Here is a 17485-nt window from a genome sequence, read left to right on the forward strand (position 1 = left end):
TATAGTGTATATAAAAATGTTTGGATATTCGTTGGGTATTGTCATGGTAGAGTTACAAACAACAACTGAGGGAGTGTTGAATTCCTAGCTAGGGGAGCTCTGTCACATTCCCTAGTGGAACAGCAATAATCCCCCAAGTACAAGGGCAAATACCCATGAAGAAGGATAGTCCCAGTGATGTGCCCTTGATACTGATGACTATGCTTATGAGCCTGTGTGCCTGAAATTTCAACTAGGTCTAGAGCTGCAGAGTACCTAAGAGTTACCTCCTGAGAGCCTCCATGTTGCTCAAATGTGGCCACTCTCTCAGTCAACCTCAGGAGGTAAATGCATTACCTTCCCCCCAGCATGGGGTATGACTCATGGGTATGAGTCTTTCTGGCACCAAGGGTTTACTACCAATCACTAACTGGTGATGCAACTAGAAAAAGACCTTGAATAAGAGAAGGAAATGGTAAAAACAAATGAGTTTATATGGCTAAGAGACTTCAGCAGGTCATCAGAGGGGTTGCACTTACACACATCTCAGCAGGATCCCAGAGACAGCCAAAGTAGATACAACCACAGGTACTGGTGCTCCTGAGGGCTACAGAGACTCACAGGTTCTACAGTCATGGCAGATGGCTCTGGAGTTCATTGCCTTGGCACTGGGCCCTGCTTTGGAATTTGTGCTCCTAATTGTGATGGAGCTGGACTCAGATGTGATATTTCTACACATGCCTCTTCTGTCACTTTTACTGAACCTGTGGTTGGTGCTGGGGTGTGTGTATGCTCAGGAGACTTGAATCTCTGGACTATCCAATTGCCAGCTGGTCCCTGAGCCTCAGCAGAATTGTAGCACCTACTCTCTGGTTAGTTGGACTTACCCAGGTCAGCCAAGAGGGAGGTGAGGATGATCAACCACCAAACCAGGGAACTGAGAGTGTCTACAACTACAAACAGGAGAATCACATCCATCAGCCATGTGGGATCTAAGCTCCCTCTCAATATAGAGGTGGAGTGGGCGTCACCATCCTAGGTTCATTGTATCATTGATTTGGAGACAGTGTCCATAGGAGTTGCTGAGTATGGGGAGAGGTATGAAAAGATGTGATATGGGGGCATTTTCAAGACTGGGAGTTGTCCTGAATGATATTGCAGAGACAGAAGCAGGACATTATATATTCTGCCATAACCCACCAAATGGACTGGGGGAGAGTGTAAACTACAAGGTAAAGTATAATCCATGTGGTGTAACAGTGCTCCAAAATGTATTCACCAAATGCAATGAATGTGTCACTATGATGAAAGAGGCTATTGATGTGGGAGGAGGGGTGTGGGGAGTAATCAGAACCTGTTTTTTTTTTTAATTATTAAATATTTAATTGAGTTTTTTTTGGAGATACATAGATCACAAAAAAAGTTACATTAAAATATATAAGTGGTTCCCATGTATGAGGGACCATAGTAGATATGGTGAGAATTGTTAGAAAGAAACTTCCGGTTATAAAGGCACACAATTCAAAATGAATTGAGTAACTATGAAGGTTAAGCTAATATGTCAACTTGGCTAGGTAATTGTTCCCAGTTGTTTGGTCAAGCAAGCACTGGTCTAATTGTAATACAAGGACATTTATGGACTTTAGTCATCTTTATCTTTACTGCGTAGATAGATGATTATACGTACGTCAATCAGGGAGATTGCTGTCAGCAATGAGTAATGCTTTATCCAGTCAGTTGAATGGCTTAAAAGGGGAAGTGATTCCAGCATTCAGGGAGAATTTCCTGGACAACCAAGTCTCCCAGAAATTCATCAAGGACCTTCATTGGACTTTCATCAGAGCCCTTGGTTTGCAGCCTGCCTGTGGATCCTGGACTTGTGCATCCCTACGGGTATGTGACTCTTATAAAATCTCTTACTATTGACAGATACCTCCTGTTGGTTCTCTTTCCCTAGAGAACGCTGACTAATAGTGTAACCATGACTATTAAAAAATACCAGAATATTGTATTGTTAAGTAGACTCGTAGGTGTTTTCAATGCAAAATATGGTATGTACACTCTCAAATAATAGGATGGTAAGTGAAGGATTAATTCTAGAAACTGATCAGAATTATGTTCAAGGAATACATTTTATTCCACTAATTTCAGAAACAGAAAAACATTTTTTAAGAGAATATACATGTCCCAAAACTCTCAGAGCCATTTTTCCCACCTTTTTACTATGTAGTGTATTAAACTCATAAAATGTTGAGATTCCTGCGCTTTCACTGACGAGGATGAAGGCGATGGCATTGGGGTGGGGCTAGAAGGATGAGCGCCCTTCTTGCCTCCAGGATATGATGGCAAGTAACCTTGTGAGACCTGATACTAGAAGTTCCAAGAGACCAAGAGAGTTGAAGCCCCGAATGCCAGATAGTCCACAGCTGTCGTCTCTCAGAAAATTAGACTCACTCTCTGAAAGCTCTGGGTTATTTTATAACGATGAAGCCCTGGAGAAGGATTTGAATGATATGAGCAAGGAAATTAATCTAATGTTGTCTACATATGCAAAGATCTTAAGTGAGAGAGCAGAAGTAGATGCATCTTACCTTGACGAGATAGATGGACTCTTCAAAGAAGCCAATACTACTGAAAACTTTCTAATACAAAAAGAGAACTCCTGAGACAGAGGTTTACAGTGATTGCAAACACACTGCACAGATAAAATTGTGTACTTTAAATAAGCTGAGAATTTAAGCAATATAGCCTTTGTTGTAGTGAAAGAATAATATTTATGCCCTGAAAGCTCTCTAGTTATTAAACACAGGAGAAATGCCTTGAATTTCTTTTCTAGATATATGGTGGACAATAATAGGAAGTACATAGCTTTTCTTTTGAGGGTTGACTATTTGGTGCATTTTATAAAAGAGTAAGTTATTTAAATCATATGTGGATTCTTCTCCCCACCCCTTAAACCTCCTAGCCTCTTTTAAACATCTAAAGGACTCTGTGAGTTTGTTTCATGATGTTTAATAACAGTGTACTTTTTCTTTAGGATATTTTGTTTAAATAGCAGTTTGCTTGGGAGATAGTTTTTAATTTTTGTGTGTCAGTATTATTTTAAAAAATATGTTAAAGCCTTAGAGTAATTGTCCATTTCCTAATATGTAATAAAATTACCTGTCTATTGCTATTTAAAGTTAGCATTTGATTATTGTCACTGTTGGTTATTATACAAGGCTAATAAAACTCTTGCTTTAAAATTATTTTCATGTGGTAAAAATAGTAAAATAAAAAACAGAAATTATTAACCAGAAAAAAAAAAAAGTTGAAATTGAGGCAAGTTCCCTACATCAGTTTTCCCATGAAAACTCTTTAAAGAAGACAATATTCAAGAAACATTTTAATCAATGCTATCCCAATCAGTATTTATTATTATTATTATTATTATTTTGTGTGTGTGTGTGATTTCCCCCTCTCTATTTTTTAAAATGTTACATTAAAAAATGAGGTCCCCATATACCGCCCCCATCCCCTTCACCCCACTCCTCCCACATCAACAACCTCTTTAATCATCAAGGGACTTTCATTGCATTTGGTGAGTGCATTTTGGAGCATTGCTGCACCATGCGAATAGTGGTTTACATTGTAGTTTACACTCTCCCCCAGTCCACCCAGTGGGCCATGGCAGGACATGCAATGTCCAGCATCTGTCCCTGCAGTACCACCCAGGACAACTCCAAGTCCTGAAAATGCTCCTACATCATATCTCTTCTTTCCACTCCCTATCCTCAGCAGCTACCATGGCCACTTTCTCCACATCAATGCTACAATTTTTTCCATTACTAATCACAATAGTTCCATAGTAGAATATCAGTAAGTCCACTCTAATCCATAGTCTATTCCTCCATCCTGTGGACCCTGGGATGGTTAAGCTATAATATACTAATTTACTTTAAATCTTATTTTTTAAAGAATTGTTTTTGTCATTTCTGTGTTTAGGTTTCATATACAAGGATGAAACTTTTGAAATATTACTTGATCTTATCTGCTGCAGTGACTTTAATTCATAGTTCAGTGTTTCTTAGATTTAAGTCTTCATGGTCCTATCATAACTATTTTTTACCAAGATAAAATAGAGTGGCAGATCTAGTAACATGTGATCTGACTTCTAAACTTTTAAAAATTGTGAGTAGTTTTAAGCGGATTTATCGTTTACTTAATTTATTTTGCATACTACAAATGGTCTGATGATTTTGGGTCACAGTTGGCACTTATGAGTATCTATAAGCTATTTGTGTGATGGTTTTCCATGGTATAAGCTTTTACTCATATATAAATATATCTCTGGCTTTAAAGGAAGGTGTGAGTCAGGAGTGTGCCCAAAGAAAATGCTTCGAGCAATTTAAACCACTGCGTGGTGTCATTTTGAAGTGACTTTGTACAAATCTAGCCTGTAGTCCTGGAACATTGAGCACAGCTTCATAGGAACAAAAGGGATACATCTTTTACCTTTCATGTTTAATAACGAAATTTCCTTTGGACACTAGGTACCTTTTAGTATATAATACTCACTGCTACTATAAATATCTATTTTTATATCAAACTAACACAACAGTTTACTAAGAAATAACTTATTTTCTAGTAAATGTTTTAAATGCTTAATTGGGAAAAATGGCTAGATATGAATCTCTTAAAGGTCTGCATGTATCTTTTTATTTTTACCGAATTAATAATGGATTTTTCTATGTAATTCTTTATGTGTATGTCTCAGATGTTCCTGGTTCATTGAGTATCATTAGAGGACTGATGTGCATTTATTTTTATATTTTAGTTTTTACTCATATTGGACATGTAGCCTCAAGGTACACAAATTCACATACATAGGTAATAAAATATTTTAAACTATATAAATTCCTTCCAGTGAATGATGTATACATCAGTTGTTTATGTGTATTTGTAACTCTTCATACAATAGGGGTTGAATAGTACTCCAATTTCTATTTGTGATTCTTTGCATTTCTGATTGTTCAAGAGCATTTATTTTTGTATATTTTCATCTGAGCCTTGCAAGGACCTACCTCATTCAAAAGTAAGTCTCTCACTGGAAAGAAACTTGAGCAGAAAAGAAAAACATAATTGTAAGTTTGGAATGCTGAAATAGTATTTGGGGCCTGGCCCCAATTTATTACATGAATGTGAGCAATGTTCAACCTGTAGAAAAGCCAGACATTTCCCTTTTGCTTGTATAATATTATGTATAATTGTATAAATGTGTGAAATATAAGTAGAGTTGAGTGAGACAATAGGAGATAGGAAGATAGAGCTAGTGGTTTCTCTCCATACATTGAAAGGATATTGGGAAAGAAGGAATCATGTTAGCTCTTAAATGGTGTGGGATGTAGTGACATCACATGGAATCTGTAGTCCATCTCTTGCAGTATCCTTGAAGACACCTCCAGTTCTAATAAGAGAAATGGTGTTATAAAGGCAGACAGGATGGGGAGCTTCCCTCCTTCTCTGACTTCAGTGTGAACCTATGAGGCAAGTGTCACCAGGAAGTCTGCTGCAGAGCAGGCAGCAGCGCACAGCTGGGGCTGGAGAACAGATGGGCACCTGTCAGTGTGCAGCCTTCTCAGGCAGAGAGAGGCTGCTGCAGAGCAGAGTGGGCACCTGTCTGTGTACAGCCTTCTCAGCAGTCAGGCTGCCGCAGAGCAGGCAACAGAGTATGCAACTAGGGAGAGTAGAGCAGGCACCTGTCAGTGTGCAGCCTTCTCAGCAGACAGGCTGCTGAGAGTTCAGAAATTCTACCCAGGATTATAAATAAAAAAGAAAACAACAACAACAACAAAAAAAAACAGATATAGGTGTTGTTTTGTCCTGTAACTAAGAAACTAAAACTTTTTAACCTGGATGATGGAACTTCTGCATATATGACAGTTATCAAATTTGGTATCTCAAATTTTGGCTGAACAACCCCCATCCAAGAAAACCCAGAATATCTGCAGTTTCAAGCAAGACAGTTCCTTCTACCTGCCAAATAAGATCTAAGCCCCCTCTCATTCTGAAGCAGAGTGGATATCATCCCCAATTCCTCAAGATTGAGGGATAAACATAGGTGGGGAGTGCAACCATGGATCACTATAGATTTATTGCTATTGTAGTTATCATCATGTGGTAACTGAAGAAGTTTAACATTGGTATAAAATAGTGGTTACCAAAGGTCATGAGAGGATGAGTAGGGAAGAATAGGTGGAACATGAAATTGTTTTGTATAATACCACGATGACAGATATATATCATTATTCATTTGTCAAAACCTCTTAAACTGTACAGCACACAGTGTAATCCTTAATGTAAAATGTAGACCTTGGCTAGAAGCAATACTTCAGTATTGGTTCATTAAGAGTAACAAATATAACATATGAATGTTATTAATAGGAGAAAATATGGGTAGGAAGTGGGTTGTGTGGAAATGCCCTATACATTATATGTATTTTTTTGTAATCTAAATATAAAGTCTGGGAAGCAGCTGTGGCTCAATCAGTTGGGCTCCTGTCTACCATATGGGAGGCTCTGTGTTCCCATCCCAGGGCCTCCTTGTAAAGTCAAAAGTGGGCCCATGTGCCACGGAGAGTTGGCTCAGCAAGATGACGAAACAAAAGGGAGACACGCAATGAATGGACACAGAGAAGAGACAGCAAAAGAAAAGGAACAAGCCACAAGGGGTGGAATAAATTAATCAATAAATCTTTAAAAAAAAATATATATATATATATATGATGTCTGTTTTTACCAAAAAAAGGAAAAAAAAAAGTGACCCTGAATCTAAAAGAAGTACTTACTAGAGGGTCAAAACTTGTCACCATAAAATCAGGAGAGGAAAAATCAGGAGTTTATTTCTCTCCCTTTCCCCACCCCCACCCCATTGTCTGCTCTCTTGTGTCCATTTGCTGTGAGTTCTTCTGTGTCTGCTTGCACTCTCGGTGACCCCGGGAATATATGTCTCTTTTGTCATCATGCTGCATCAGCTCTCCGTGAGAGTGGCATCACCCCTGGGTGGGCTGTGCTTTTTTCATGTGGGGTGGCTCTCATTGTGGGGTGCACTCCTTGTGCATGGAGCTCCCCTATGTGGGGGACACCCCTGCGTGGCATGGCACTTCTTGCATGCAGCAGCACTGTGCATGGGCCAGCTCACCACAGGGCCAGGAGGCCCTGGGTTTGAACCCTGGACCTCCTTTATGATAGGCGGACACTCTTATCAGTTGAGCCACATCCACCTCCCTAATCAGGAGTTTAGAGGTAAAAAATAATAGAGTCAAAGAGGATGTAGAGTTCATCTGGTAAAAATTGTTTCCAAGCAGGCTGGTGTTCAGCACCCTGACATCCTTCCTCAGTCCTTACGCTCCAAGTCTGGTTTAAATATTTCCTTTAGCCCCTCAGATGTTCCTCTTGGAAATTTTCACAGCCGAGCCACTCTAGCCTCCAGGCCCTTGAGTTGCTAAGAGTCACCTTTTCATAGAGAATACCATGCACTACTGTCTTTCTAAATTATGTTTATGTCCAAAAGAGCTGCCTTCTCACCAATGTATGGCTGTGCCCACCTCCTCTTATCCAAGGCAACATCTACCCCTTCTTAACTAGCTCCATGCCATTATGCCTCCATAGAAACATTTTTCTTTAGACTGCCTTCCCCAAATATTCATTCTTTTCTTATCTCCTTCTGATTCATTCTCCTACTATTTGTTTCTTTCTCCCTCCCTCTCAGAATTTTCTTTCTGTATCTTTATTGTTCTGCCTCTATAGTCTTTTCTGTCATACTGTATTTGACACTTCCTCTCCATCTTTCTCTCATTTTCTCTTTCACTCACTCTTTTTTATTCTCTTTTTCCTGTTTTAAATATGTGTCATTTTCTCTCATTGTCAGGGCGAAAAATTCATTTGGCTTAATAATTTCATCTATCTTCTGTATTAATGCTTTTCTTCCCATTTAAGCTAGATTTCTTGATGAAATGTTTACACAGTTTTGTGCATATAATTTCCCATCATCATCCAGGCAATGGCCTCTCTTTTTTCCCTCTTCCTTGCTGGAAGACGCTGTGGAACTCAAGAGCCAAATTTTCCTAAACACACATAGGATTCTTTTAGTTCTTTACCTTCCTTCCATATTTGAGAATATTTACTGCTCATTTCTTTAACTTATACCTTTTGCTTTTATTGTCCCCAAAAGACAATCAGAAGTTCACTCTTTAGTTTCTTCAGGCATCTCCCCAGAATAAAAACTTCTTTGTGTCTTTCTTGACCACCATTTCTCCCAAATTTTCACTTTAATTGCAAGACTTATGTGCTTTATTTTTCTCTCAAGAACTTAACATATGTAACATTTTAACATTTATATTTACATTCATATTTGTGGATTTGAATTCACTTGACTGCATTGTAAAGACATTGAGGGTAGTATTTTGTTTCTATTTTGTCCACTTATGTATCTCTTTTTAAGTTTATTGAAATTAATCAACCTGTGATAGTCACCATTCGAATGAATAACTCACTAGGAATGACTCAATCACAATGATCTTGATTGTTTTATTATTCCCCTTTGATGTTCACACAATGCCATATACAGATTCATGTTTAATGGACTGTTATTCTCTAATATTGTTTATATGTCTCCCACAGAAGTGGTTGTATTCTTTTAAAATATGGATGTGGTTTAATGCACATACTTTATAGCTAGTGCTATATTCATATTTTTTAATCAATTAATGAAAACTTCAGTTACATTAGTTGGAAACTCACATTATGATCTGGCCATTCTTACATTCTAACCATGACTCTCAGCACAGCCAGACTCTTATTCCTACTACTAAGCAATAGGAACTTGTTGCATTTCCAAAACAATGACTCTCATTTTTAGCCTTCCAGCTCTGCACTTCCCCCTGCCATCAAAACCTGTGAATCACTATAATTTACTTAAATATTATCATCAGGTTAAATTTTGCTTAACTGAGTTTTTCCTAATATCAAAAGCTTGCTAACCTCCATCCTAGTGACCACTGAAACTAACTTCGTGTTAAGTGCATTTTCAAATGTCTACTGATGTTCAAGGGTTAGGTATAGATTAATATATCAACCAAAACCTTTTAGTTAATTAATTTTTAAACATACTTAGATACATAAATGTCATATATAAAAAATATAGGGGATTCCCTTATACCCTACTCCCCACACCTCCCATATTTTCCCACGTGAACAGTATTCTTCATTAGTGTGATACATTCATTGCAACTGATGAACACATTTTGGAACATTGCCACTAAGTGTGGATTAAATTTACATTGTAGTTTACGCTCTCTCCCACCCAATTCTCTAGGTTATGGCAATATATATAATGGCCTGTATCTGTCATTGCAATGTCATTCAGGGCAATTCTCGAGTCCTGAAAAATGCCCTTATAGTACACCTGTTTTCCCTCTTCCTGCCCTCTGAACCTCCAGTGGTCACTGCCTCCACATCAATGATATAATTTTCTTCCATTGCTAGAATCACAATGCTTACAGTAGAATACTAGTAAGTCCACTCTAGGTCATAGTTCATTCCCCAATCTTAGGATTCTGGGATGGTGAAGTCCATTCCACCTCTAATTGAGAGGGGACTGCAATCCCATAGGGCTGATGGATGGGACTCTCTTACTTGCAGTTATTGACTCTCTTGGTTCTTTGTTAAGGTAGTTGTCCATCATCTACTTGTTGTCATGGGTGAGATCAATGAACTGGAGAGTAGGTGTTGTAACTCTTGAGATTCAGGGCCCAGCTGGCACATGGATAGCCCAAAGATTTAAGTCTCTTGAACATATACCTATTCAGGGCCCAGCTGGCACATGGATAGCCCAAAGATTTAAGTCTCTTGAACATATACCTAACAACTCTACTTCTAATTTTAGGTTCAAATAGAAGGACAGAGGAGCCATGTGTAGGGAAACTACAACTGAGTCCAACTCTGTCACACTGAGGCACATAAATCCAAAGTAGGGCAAGCTACCACACTCCTGAGCTATCTGCCTTGACTATAGGACCTTGGTGCCTCCAGAGCCTTGAGGAACTCTGATATTTGGGGTAGTATCAATGAAATCCTGCTAAGACATGCATAAGTAGAACCTCTGAAATGACCTCCCAAGTCACTTTGAAGTCTCTTAGCCATATAAACTCATTTGTCTTTATCTGAACTCCCTTTTGGTCAAGGTTTTTTTCCAGTTGCATTGCAGGTTAGTGCTTGGTAGTAATCCATCAGTGCCAGGGAGGCTCACCCCAGGGAGTCCATGTCCCATGCTGGGGGGAAGGTAATGTATTTATATGCTAAGTTTGGCTTAGAGAAAGGCTACATTTGAGCAACAAGGAGGCTCCCAGGAGGCAAGTCTTAGGTACCCTATCATACTAGGCTAAGTTTTCATTTCAAGAGAAAAGGCTCAAGGGCCCATCAGTAGACCATCCTCCTTCACTGGTCATTGCCCCTGTACTTGGGATTCTTGCTGTTCCATTAAAGAGTGTGGCAGAGCTCCCCAGGATGGGAATTGGATATTCCTTCAATTATTGTGTGAATCTCCACCTGCCCTGAAAATGCCCCATTAACATTTGAACTCATTTATCTTTTAGTTAATTTTTGAAATTCTTCAAAAATCCTACACCAAGGGGCTTGATACCCAACCTAAAACAAAGTAGAGCTATTTTTGGGGATCAGTTCAGCAGACATTATGATTCAACTTCTTCCACTGGAAGGTACCAAAATGTTTGCCCAAGCTGGTGCTGATAATATTGGGACCTCTTGCTTACCTTCCATGCTCTGATAAGTTTAGTTCCTTTATTTAGGGTTAACTGATTTTAGGGGTTATTTTTCCTAATATATCATGTTTGAATAAGGAGCTTCTTTTCAGATAATTTTGAGTACTAGAGAAGCTAGCATGATAGAATTCATGTCACAAAATATGGAAGGGTAGATAATAAAAGATAAATGGCACTAATATGCAGTGGGTCAATAAATTCCCTTGGGAAAATTAGTTGCCAAACCTTTGAGACTTACCAAAGAAACATAGAACTCCTGAATTTGGAAAATGTGAATCATTTTCTGAGGAATCAGACACAGAAGTTATGTATAATCAATGTACATAGAGAACCTTGTCTCATATTTAATATTAATTGCTATTCTTCAGTGTCTATATGTATTTGTATATATTTATAAATATATTCATTATTTAAAACACAGTTGAGGCAGTGATCCAAGTGGAGGGAGCTGATTACCAGCCCCAAGGTATAAAGTGCCATGACTCTGCAGGTGTGCTGGCAGCCAGTGAGTGGCCAGAGCCCTTGGTGGAAGAGTTGATGGTGGATGTGGCTGATGGCATTGGTGTAATGGTGCCTGCAGCTGCTCAGGTCCTGCTTCTTGGCAGGCTCCACAGGCTCCACTCTCCCAGCTCTGTGGTGGCAGCTCTGCCCTCTCACTCTCCCTCTCACCTCCCCAGCTACAGGTAAGAAACTTGGCCAGACGTGGTACTAGAATAATATTAATTCTGTAGTAGAGCAATAAATCTAACTTTAGTCTACTGTTCATTCCCCAATCTTGAGGATTTGGGGTGGTGATGCCCACTCTGCTTCTAACTAAAAGGGAACTTTTGTGTCTCATGGGGCAGATAGATGGAGCTATACCCTTGGGATGGGTATTGTCCATCATAATCTTGACTTGTGAGATGTGATGTGGGGGCATTTTCAGGGGATGGAGTTGTCCTGGGTGGTGCTGCAGGGACAGTTACTGGACATTGTATGTCCTTCCATGGCCCACTGGGTGGACTGTGAGAGAGTGTGGGCTGTGGTGTGGACCATTGACCATGAGGTACAGTGTTGCTCAGAGATGTATTCACCAAGTGCAATGAATGTCTCATGATGATGGAGGTTGTTGTTATGGGGGGAGGAGTGGGGCAAGGGGGATAGAGGGTATATGGGGACCTCATATTTTTTCAATGTAACATTAAAAAAATAAAGACAAAAAATAAAGGACAATTAATAAATAGTTGCTGATTATTGATGTAGATTGGGTTTTAACCATTTCAAAATATGAAGGAGATCTGATGGTCTGATTTGAAAAATTGATATCCTGGTCTAGAAAGATAGTTTAAACATTTTATCTCTTGAAAGGAAGAGCTTTGCTAAATTCATCTCTTTAAAGTTTCAAGATTTGATGGTTGGTTCCAAAATCTCATTAACTTACACAAGTTTACTTGAAACCAACCTATTTTTAATTGCCTCCAGAAAATTGATTCTATGTGTTGTGTGGCAGAGCAAATAGAGATGGCTTCAGTATAGAGGATAAATGTGTGAGTGTTTATGTGACTTTATTTCATATTCATAGTATTTGTGCTTTATTAATTTTTAATTAGACATTTACTTTAAGATCACCAAAACTTGAGTGGATGTAGTAAGGAGACAGAAGAATGGAATTCAGACAAGAATACCCTATTGCCTCTTCCCATTTCACTGTCTAAAATATTCCATGAACTTTTGTTTTAACTCTTGTCCCACACTAAGGTATAGTCATCATGGTCCTCCAACTATCATATATAGTTCCTGGCATGTTATAGACATAAATTAAGGCTTTTAAATTGAATAAATGTATTTTCTTGGGTTGAAAAAGGGACCCTAAATCTTGGAGAACATTGCTATCTGCTAGAACTGAGAATGTAAACTCATGTGTGACCTTGCACAGACCACCCAACTTCACTCTGCACAGTTCCTTCATTGATCAGTGCTGGTTTAAAGGCCTTACATTTATTGAACACTTATCTCATGGCTTTACTTATAAATATGGTCTCTGTGCTTTATGTCAGAAAATCCTAGTGATGCAATATTTCAGATGAGGAAACTGAGCCACAGGGAAGTCACATAGTTTGAACTAAAGTGATGGGGCCCCAATGCCTGTGCTCTTACTGTTGCAGTTATTTCCTCTTAGACTTACATGCCTTGCTGGGTAGTAGTTCTAGAGCAAAGTTCCAGTGGTGGTTGGGGTAGGCCAGATAGCATAAAGTTACTAAAGACTTTACCCTAGCACCTAACAGGATAAACCCTCAATAAGTAGTTGCTGTCAATATTGAAAGGATAATTACCAGTACTGACATTACTATAGGAATGATATGTTTACTTTGGTTTTCTAGCTCATCTATTTCTTGCTAATCTATAACTTCAGTGCTATTAGCCCCTACCCCAATCCACCTAATCCCTTATTCTCAATAGGCTTTGCATCCTATCTCATCAATCAAATGAATTAATCACTCAGCAGTCCTTTACTTCATGCTCACACCTGCTTACTTGTAACACTATGAGCAGCCATCATCATTACTTTTCAATTGTTTGTCTGAAGAAATAATTTTAATTTCAACTTGTTTTCCATGCTTCAAATAGAGGTACTATTTTGTGCTGACTTTGTGCTTGATATGAATTTGTTACACCCAAGATATATGAGCAGCCTAACTTTTCCTTCTTAGTTATTGTTCTTGACAGATAGACATGAAACAGATAAGTGCAAGAGTAGGGTATAACTGCAATAGTAGGTCAGCCACCTGGCTTAGGAAATAAAGGGCTCAACCATATTCATTTGATTTTAGAATTTTTTATTTCAATGAATTGGAATATCTAATTAAACAAACAATGTGTATTATCTTTTTACAACTTTTAGTTTCATCTTTATGAGTAGTATATAAAGAATTCACATGATTTGATGGAGTTGAATAAAATTTTGTACATTATAAAAATAAGTTATAGCTCTTAGTACACTTATAGTTACATTAGTACTCATTAAATATAATGGTTGAGAAAACAAATATGATTTTGTTTTATGATGTTGTATTTCACGGGCGCATTGAAAGTAGACTATCACTGAGCTATTGCAGAAGCAGGGAAAAAACAATTTTAAGTTCTGATTTCTGATCACTAAAGGGAATAAAGGTGTATGTGTGGAGAATTATAAAGCACTTTGGTAACTTTGCTTTGCATTGGAATCACATGGGGAATTTTGAAAAACACTCATGCCTGAGTTCCACTTAAGGAATTTCTGATGAATTACTTGGAGTATAGACTAATATTTAATTGACATGCCTAAAACAATTGTAATGTCAAGCCAGATTTGATGCCTACTATGGTAAATTGCTCTTTTCAAACTTGATTACATATTGGAATCAACTGAAATGCATAAATAAAACATCCTAAGCCACAGGTCAGGTGATCTAATGTGCATCCAAGTTTGAGAACCATTGTCCTAATCCTCCTTAACTATATATATACATCATCAGTTCATGTGGAATTTTTATATTAATTTTTTTATTTCAGAATTTGTGAGTTATCAAAACAATCATGCATACCATATAAGAGTCCCATATATTGCCTGCCACCAACACCTTACATTGTTCTGAGATGTTTGTGAAAAATGATGAGAGGATGTACTTGACATCCCATTTTCTCATTTATTTTTAGAAAGATACCAAGTCTGTCTCTATTTATCATGTCTGATTTTTTATTTGGGTCAATCAATAGGTTGAATAGAGACTAACAGAACTGTACAGACCCCTTTTTTCCCTCATTAAAGAATTACAGTGCATTTTCCTTTTCCCTGTGTTTTAGTCTCAGAAACATGGATTCAGAGACCCTGCAAGCCTTCCAGAAAAACCTCCTCTGCTCCATCTGCATGAACTATTTCATGGACCCTGTCACCATGGACTGTGGCCACAGCTTTTGCAGACTCTGTCTCTGCCTCAGCTGGGAGGACACTGGAGCTCCAATCTGCTGTCCTGAGTGCAGGCAAACATCAGACAAGACAGATTTCAAAGCTAATACAGTACTGAAGAAGCAGCTTTCCTCACCAGAAAGGCCAGACCTTGCCAAGTGCAGAGCTCTGAGTGTAGATCTGGGGGGCCCACAAGGAGGCAGAGGAGCTCTTCTGGAGGTTGACAAGCACCTGCTCTGGGGGCCCTGCTCTGAGTCTCCATAGTACATGGGTCACAGCCACAGACCAGTGGAACAGGCTGCTGGGGATTACAGGGTATGTGATACCTAGAAAGCAAATTGAAATCTTTAAGATGCTAAATCACGAGAAAGATGAGGGTTATGATAATGAAGTTGACTAAAATGCAGGTGGTGATTTTGCAGTGTAATCCCAAGACAGTATAGCCTTTCACTGCTCTTGACAAATTTTGGTACTATAATCAAAGCTGGGTTGAGTCATCTTCAGGAAAGTTTACTTAGCAACTTTGAACAGGTATGTGGGACTGGTTCATTGTGGAGCAGGTGGGACCAGGAACACTGGCTTCCGAGGCAGCGGGACTCCTTCATAGCCAGGTTACCAGTAGGTCTGGGAGTCACATTCTTAGGAAATGGATATTTTCTGTAGGGTCATTTCAAGATTCCTGTTATTATATGATTCTGTCACCTCTAGGGTTAAGTAGGGAAATTCTGACCACCACATTCAAAGTCAACATTATTATTTCCCTCAACCAGTTTCTTTGCTCATAGCTAATGTGTAATCTCTGAGATCTTCTCTGTCACTAATGCGCTCAGTTCTTTTGCAGGAGAAACTTGTAAAGAAAATGGATGCTTTATGAAAACTTGCTCAGGAAACCCAAAAAATTCTCACTAAGGAAACTAGCAAAAAAACAGGACTTAGGGAAACGGACTTTGGCCCAGTGGTTAGGGCGTCCGTCTACCATATGGGAGGTCCGCGGTTCAAACCCCGGGCCTCGACCCATGTGGAGCTGGCCATGCGCAGTGCTGATGTGCGCAAGGAGTGCCGTGCCACGCAGGGTGTCCCCCGCGTGGGGGAGCCCCACGCGCAAGGAGTGCGCCCGTGAGGAAAAGCCGCCCAGCGTGAAAAGAAAGAGCAGCCTGCCCAGGAATGGCGCCGCCCACACTTCCCGTGCTGCTGACAACAACAGAAGCGGACAAAGAAACAAGACGCAGCAAATAGACACCAAGAACAGACAACCGGGGGGGGGGGGGGAATTAAATAAATAAATAAATCTTTAAAAAAAAAAAAACAGGACTTAAAGGTAAGACAAAAAATGTTTTGCTTTTTATTTTTAAATACAGGTTGTATACTGCTGAGATAGGTTTTGTAGGGAAGGTTTTATAGGAAGTTAACAGTTAAAGGACAGTGTATTCTTTGCTGGAAATAGTACTAGTTTCAAGTGATATATCAGTAATAACACATATGGAGGCCTTTACATATTAGTGCAAATAATGCCAGTTCTTGAAGAAAACAGGGCATGATTGATAGTGTAGAAATTTTTTTTTTGCTTTTTGATTCTGTATAACATTGTACATACCTATATATATTGAAATATTTAAGAAATCCAGACATAGTTATAAGATAAAATGTAAAAGAGGTGAGGAAGGAAACTACTGATAGGTTAATAAAAGAAGCATGATAGCAAAGGAAGCAGGCTAGGGAGGAAGCCTGGGACAAAAGAGAGGGCTTACTTTAGACAGGTTAGAGATGTGACCTCAGAGATGGACAGAAAGGGCCAGCACATAACCAAGGCACTTTGCTTCATTGGGGCAGGAAGTTCATAGCTTACACAAATGAAGTTGCCAAGTTAACCACCTTTGAAGTTCTCTGTAAGAGTCAGGGTATGGAATTCTTGTAATCCAATATTCCTGCAGGATTATTTGATCTTAAGGAAGGTGATGGTAACAGCTCAGTACCAACAGATGCATCAGTGTCTCTATGTGGAAGAGCATCTTCATCTGGAGAGCCTGGAGAGGGAGGGAGGCAGAAGAGGTTTTCCAACATCTCTAGGACAGTGAAGGGTGGATGATGCAACAGAAAGCCTGAGAGAAGTGGAACTTGTCCAGGTTTCAGTGAAAGTGACATTGTTCTCTGTGCTGGCTGCGTCCCCCATGTGCTGCTTGGTGTTTTCCTTCCGTGATCTCCTTTTGTGTCACAGCACACAGCACACCTCCTTTAGTCTTTATGCTGCATTAGTTGTGCCTTTTCCCCAGATCAGGCAGCTGTGCCCTTCCCTCCTTTCCTTTCCCAGAGCTGCTTGGAAAGGCATCATGATAGTGTTCCCTTTTGGAACGGGTTTGCTGGTGTTAGTTCTGAAGACCAAATGGCCAAGAGGCTCCTGTGGCTTCTCAGGGGCTAACACAGGTTAAAGCAATTGTTTTCCTTAGAGTTTACCAAGAGACTCTTGAGTATTTTGCAGCTGTGCTTCCTTGCTCATCCCCCTGCTCTCTCAATTGCTCTTATTTTCTCTAGCTTGTCTGTGCTGTGGGTAGAACCTTTAACAGCCTCCTGACCTGGTCCACACTCAGTGTCTCTCCCTGTGGTCTTCATGTCCTTTGTCTTCTTCCTGAAGCCTTTGGCATCTTGGTGATCACGTTCTTATGTAACATTTTCTTCCATCTGTCTACAGCAGTGTCACCCACCTGTTTCCTTAGAAGCACTTGTCTGTTACAGGCTGTCTAGAGAAAAGATAGGATGTACTCGA

Source organism: Dasypus novemcinctus, chromosome 17, assembly GCF_030445035.2.
Source record: "Dasypus novemcinctus isolate mDasNov1 chromosome 17, mDasNov1.1.hap2, whole genome shotgun sequence".
In the NCBI taxonomy this organism is placed as follows: Eukaryota; Metazoa; Chordata; class Mammalia; order Cingulata; family Dasypodidae; genus Dasypus; species Dasypus novemcinctus.